This window comes from Myotis daubentonii, chromosome 3 (genome assembly GCF_963259705.1).
Source record: "Myotis daubentonii chromosome 3, mMyoDau2.1, whole genome shotgun sequence".
NCBI lineage: Eukaryota > Metazoa > Chordata > Mammalia > Chiroptera > Vespertilionidae > Myotis > Myotis daubentonii.
In genome coordinates this window covers 140,046,251-140,052,065 of record NC_081842.1, presented here as the reverse complement: position 1 = coordinate 140,052,065, position 5,815 = coordinate 140,046,251, and positions in this window count along the sequence as shown.

Sequence of the window (5,815 nt, the reverse complement as noted above, 5' to 3'; positions counted from 1 at the left end):
GTATATTAATATATTGGACTTATCATATTTCATACATTTTGCCCTAACGAAGTCTGGTGCTTTCTGAGAAAACAGAACCCCAAACTTCTAACTCCGGAAATGATCAATCATGTTAGAGAAAAAACTAAAGAATATGCCTATTGTCTCCAATATAAAAGAATATTATAAATTGTATTATGTAAAGAGGCAATAAAAGAGTAAGCAACCCCAAAAGTTGGGGGAGGGGGAAAGCATTTGGTGATGTCACACATTAATTTAAAAAATATTATGATTTTTATCCCTAGATTTTGTAACATTGGAGTATTTTCCCATATATGCCCATGATTTGGCAAAATTCTCCATCTTTTCAGCTTTTTAAAAAACATTCTTTCCTGATAACTATAATATCTGAAACACATACATTCTGTTTCTATCATCTATTTTCTCTTGGTTTCCAGTCATATAGTTTTGTTGCTTGGAGTTCCTCGTAATTTATCTTTGACTGTTAGACATTGTATATAAAAAATTCTAGAGGTTCTGGAGATATTATATTCTTCCAGAGAGGGTAAATCTTTAATTTGCATCTTAGACTGGAGTTGGCACACTCTTTTTGTAAGAGGAAAGACAATAAACATTTCAAGTTTTGTAGGCCAAAAGCAAAATCAAGGATATTATGTATCTATTTATGTAATATGAGAAAATAAACTTTCAAAAATTTTTAATGATGGAATTTAAAATAGAATAATAATTGATAACTTTTTGGTAAAATGTCTAGTAATAAGAAGAATGGAATTCTTTTTAGGGGATGATATATTGCTTAATTGGGCTTAAAATTTAGTGTTTCCTATCATCAAACTCAATCTCAAATGTTCATCTGTTAATGCTGATCTATAATGAATTTATGTATTTTCTTTGAAAATGTCCTTTTACACAGATAGGTGCTGTCAAATATTGATATCAAATTATAATCATATCATTTTAACAGAGCATATTTATTACTTGGAAGGCATGTGTATAATTCTATTAGATTCTTCTCTTTTTAAGATCAGAAAATATATACACTGAAAATTGGCACATGAATAGAAATCTTCCTTCTTGTTTTAACTTTTGCCAGAACAGGAGGTATACAAAGCATATTGACATTACTTGTAAACAACATTAATTGTTATCAAAATGACTTCACTTCAGTATAAGTTTCACATATACGTGCTGGTTTGCCTGGTAATTTTAAATTGAGGTTGTTAAGAAACATCATCAAATCTGTAGTAAAGCTAATTTCAAAAAACAAAGAAAGGTCTCAAATGTATAAGCTAAACTTCCAACTTAAGAAACTAGAAAAAGAACAAAAAATTAAACCTAGAGCAAACAAAAGGAAGGTAATAATAAAGATTAGAATGAAAAAATCACTGTAATTAAAAAATATATATAGATAAAAATAGCTGAAAATGCAATAAAACTAACTAACCCTTAGTTAGACTGCCAAGAAAATAGAGAGAAGGCATAAATGACCAAAATCAGGATAAAGAAGAGATGTTACTACTGACCTTACCAACATTTTAAGGATGCCAAACAATTAAATGAAGACAGGATAGTCTTTTTAGTGATGAGTCTACTATGTCCATTTGCAAACAAAACAAACAACAACAACAACAAAAACTAAAACCAAACCAAAACAAAAGCCCCGTGGAATAAAGAAATAATATTAATCAACAAATACAGAATCTTGCCTCACACTATACTGTAAAGTTAGCTCCAGGTCTCACCAGTTTGGCTCAGTGGCTGGTTTGGCTCAGTGATTGGAGTGTTGGCCCTCAGACCAAAGGGTTGAGGGTTCAATTCCTGGTCAAGGGCACATAACTCATTTGCAGGTTTAATCTGGTCAGGTGCATGCGGGAGGCAACAAATTGATGTGTCTCTCTCACCTCGATGTTGCTCTCTCTCTCTCTCCCCTTCCTCCCTCCCTTCCATTCTCTCTCTCTCTCTCTCTCTCTCTCTCTCTCTCTCTCTCTATCTCTCTCTCTCTCTCTCTCTCTCTCTTAAAAAAAAATCAATGGAAAAGATACCCTCAGGTGAGGATTTTTTTAAAAAATTAGCGTCAAAGGAGCTGAAGGTTAAACCTCTATAAAAAACCATAGGAATAAATTTTCATGCATTTGTGTTAGCAAAGAATTCAGTCATAACACTAAGAGCACAATTTTTAAAATTAAAAAAAAGATAAATTGGACTTTATAAAAATTAAAAATGTGTGCTTCAAAAGACAATATTAAGAAAATGAAAAAAAACTTGGGAGAAATATTTGTAAATCATACATTTGATAAGGTCATGTATGTAGAGTCTATAAAGAACTCTTACAACTGAAAAATAAGAAGATGAACAACCCAATTAAAAATGCACAATAGACTTGAATAGACATTTTACCAAAGAAGACATATGAGTGGCTGGTAGGCACCTGGAAAAGTACTCAAAATCATTAATCCTTAGGGAAATGAAGTTTAAAGTCACAATAAGATACCACTATTTGCCTAGAAAGAATATTTATTCTAAAAAAGGACAAACAATACCAAGTATTGGCAAGAATGTGGAGAGACGAATGCTCATACATTGCTGGTGGGAATGTAAAATGGTACAGCCACTTTGGAAACATTTGGCAATTTCTTTAAGTGTTAGAGGTAAACATATCATGTGACTCCCATATTTTACTCTTAAAAATCTAGCCAAGAGAAATAAAAACATAGGTCCATGAAAACATACATAAATGTTCTTACCAGCATTATCTGTAATGGCCCCAAACAGTGAAGTTATCAATCAATAGACAAATGGATAAACAAACTGAGGTATATCTATATAAACAAAATACTAAAAAGCCTAAGAAAGAAAATACTAGTACATACTACAACACAGATAAACTTTGAAAGCATTATTATAAACTAGAGGCCCGGTGCACAAAAATTTGTGCAAGCGGGGGGGGTGGGGGGGGAGTCCCTCAGCCTGGCCTGTGCCCTCTCACAGTCTGGGACCCCTTGGGGGATGACCACCTGCTGGTTTAGGCCCACTCCCTGGGGAATTGGGCCTAAGCTGGCAGTCAGACATCCCTCTGGGAGCCCGGGATCCCTCGGGGGATGTCCACTTGCCAGCGGGGAGCGGGCCTAAGCTGCAGTCGGACATCCTTAGCGCTGCTGAGGAGGCGGGAGAGCTCCTACCACCACTGCTGTACTGGCAGCAGTCAGCCTGGCTTGTGGCTGAGCAGAGCTCCCCCTGTGGGAGCACACTGACCACCAGGGGGGAGCTCCTGCATTGAGTATCTGCCCCCTGGTGGTAAGTGTGTGTCATAGTGACCAGTCATTCCCAGTAGTTCTGCTGTTAGGGTCAGTTTGCATATTACTCTTTTATTATACAGGATAGAGGCCTGGTGCACAGGTGGGGGCTGGCTGGTTTGCCCTGAAGGGTGTCCCGGATCAGGGTGGGGGTCCCATTGGGGTGCCTGGCCAGCCTGGGTGAAGGGCTGATGGGTGTTTTCAGGTTGGTCACACCCCCTTCAGGGTGGGGGGTCCCAACTGGGGTGCCTGGCCAGTCTGGGTGAGGGGCTGAGGGCCATTTTCAGGCTGGCCAAGCCCCCCAGAGACTGAAGCTCCCAGCCTCTCCATTTTTTCTTTTTTTTTTTTATTCTGGGATTTATTTACCTTCTATAATTGAAACTTTGTTGCCTTCAGTGGAGCTCAGAGCCGGCTCCTGCTTGCTCCAGCTCTGTGGCCACGGCCAGCTGAAAGTAGGTATCTGGGGTTTATCTTCTATAATTGAAACTTTGTTGCCTTCAGTGGAGCTCAGAGTCAGCCAGGAAGCTTGGTTTCCTCCATCACTGGAGCAACCAAGACTCCTGCTTGCTTCAGCTCCGTGGCTGCCGGCCGCCATCTTGGCTGGGTTAATTTGCATATAGTCACTCTGATTGGCTGGCGGGCGTGGCTTAAGGTGTAGCAAAGGTACGGTCAATTTGCATGTTTGTTTTTTATTAGATTAGATGAGAGAAGTCAGATGCAAGAGATTACGTATTGCATGGTTCTATTTATTTGAAGTGCCCAGAAAAGGTAAGGTTAAGAGTCAGAAAGCTAATCAGTATTTACCTAGGGACAATGCTGGGATCAGGAATTAATTGAAATGAGCTTGAGGGGAAAAGTGGATTTTAATAGTTACACAAATCTATAATTTACTAAAAGTCATTGAATAATCTACTTCTGATAGACAATACAAATTTTATGAAATCTCAATTATACTTCAATGAAATTATTTTAAAAATTAAGGCTGTTTTTTCATATAACAAGACATCTGGGTATGAACACTCTACATCTAGGAAATGGTTTGACAATGTTGTCAGGATGTATCCAATACTTTTCTCTTTCCTATCTGCCATTCTAATGGTGTTAGCTTTCGTCCTCATGCTAGTTGCCTCATGAGGTCGCTTGCCACTGATCTAGGCATTATATTCACTTTCAACTCAGAAAGAAGGGAGGGGGAGGAAATAAATGCTATAGCTGTGTGTTCCTTTTTTCTCATAAGCTCTAAGTAGGCTTTCACTTAAATCTTATTGGACAGACCTGTTAAACATGGCTTATTTTGTTTTATAGCCTCTCTTCAAGAAGACAAAGAAGAGATAATGGCAATGATTATTAGGATATCCAACCAAGAATTTCTCATACTTCTTTTCTACCAAGGAATAAATAATAGATTTCATTATATTGAATGGTGTCAAACTATTTATGTAGATACTAGAGGCCTGGTGCACAAATTCGTGCACGGGTGGGGTCCTTCGGCCTGGCCGGCGATCGAGGCCTATCAGGAGGCTGGCTGGCTGGCTTGCGGGAGGGGTCATGAGAGGTTGGCTTTTGGGGGATGGGGTGAGGGGCTGCAGGAGGTTGGCTGTGGGAGTGCACTGACCACCAGGGGGCAGCTCCTTCATTGACTGTCTGTCCCCTGGTGGTCAGTGTGCATCATAGTGACTGGTTGACAGGTCATTAGGGTTGTTCTGCTTGTTTGGTTGTAATGGTAGCTTAGGCTTTTATATATAGAGATTTTCTGAAGGAAGGGATGTGACTGGTGTAGAAATCATTCTAAAGATACCTTTTCTTCTTACAACCATAAAGCTTTGTTATGAAAGTTTCTTCTTTGATATAAGAATACAAATTCAACTTTACAAAGATGGGAAGGACCTCAAAATAAATATTAGAATAGCTGCAATTTTCATTCTTAAAATACTTTTTTAGTAAGAATGCAAATTTAGACAGCTGATCAAAATAGTTGGCTAAAGGACAGGAAAAGGAAACAAATACTCCTTTATTTTAAGGTACCAGCCCAAACCAGCCTTAAATACCTCTGTAAAATCTTTTATGAAGAAAGATTCTCTCCAGGTGTCAAATTATTAAGGCATTTGTTTTTCTACTCTCAATACCCAACTAAGTTTGTTCCCCCACTTCCAGTTGAGGAGGCTTTCTTAACTCATCAGAGACTGTAATATCTCTTCCCAATGCAAACTTGAGTGGTATTGATGTTGGTAGCTTTAAATCAACCACAGTGGGAGTATTTATACCATAGAAATTGGAAAATGCTAAAAACCAGGGCTGTTTTCTTTTTTCTTCCCAGAGAGTAGTTAAACAACTACTAGCATATTTCTGCCCAATCGCATCAATTTTTAGAGTGACAGCATTGCACACTCACACAACACAAATATCTCCTTGCCATCCACAACCCAAAATGAATCTACTTGCCTTTTCCTTTGAAGGTTTATTTTTTTCCTAACTTGACAACAGCATACATACCAATACCAACAGCAAAACCAAGGCAGCCA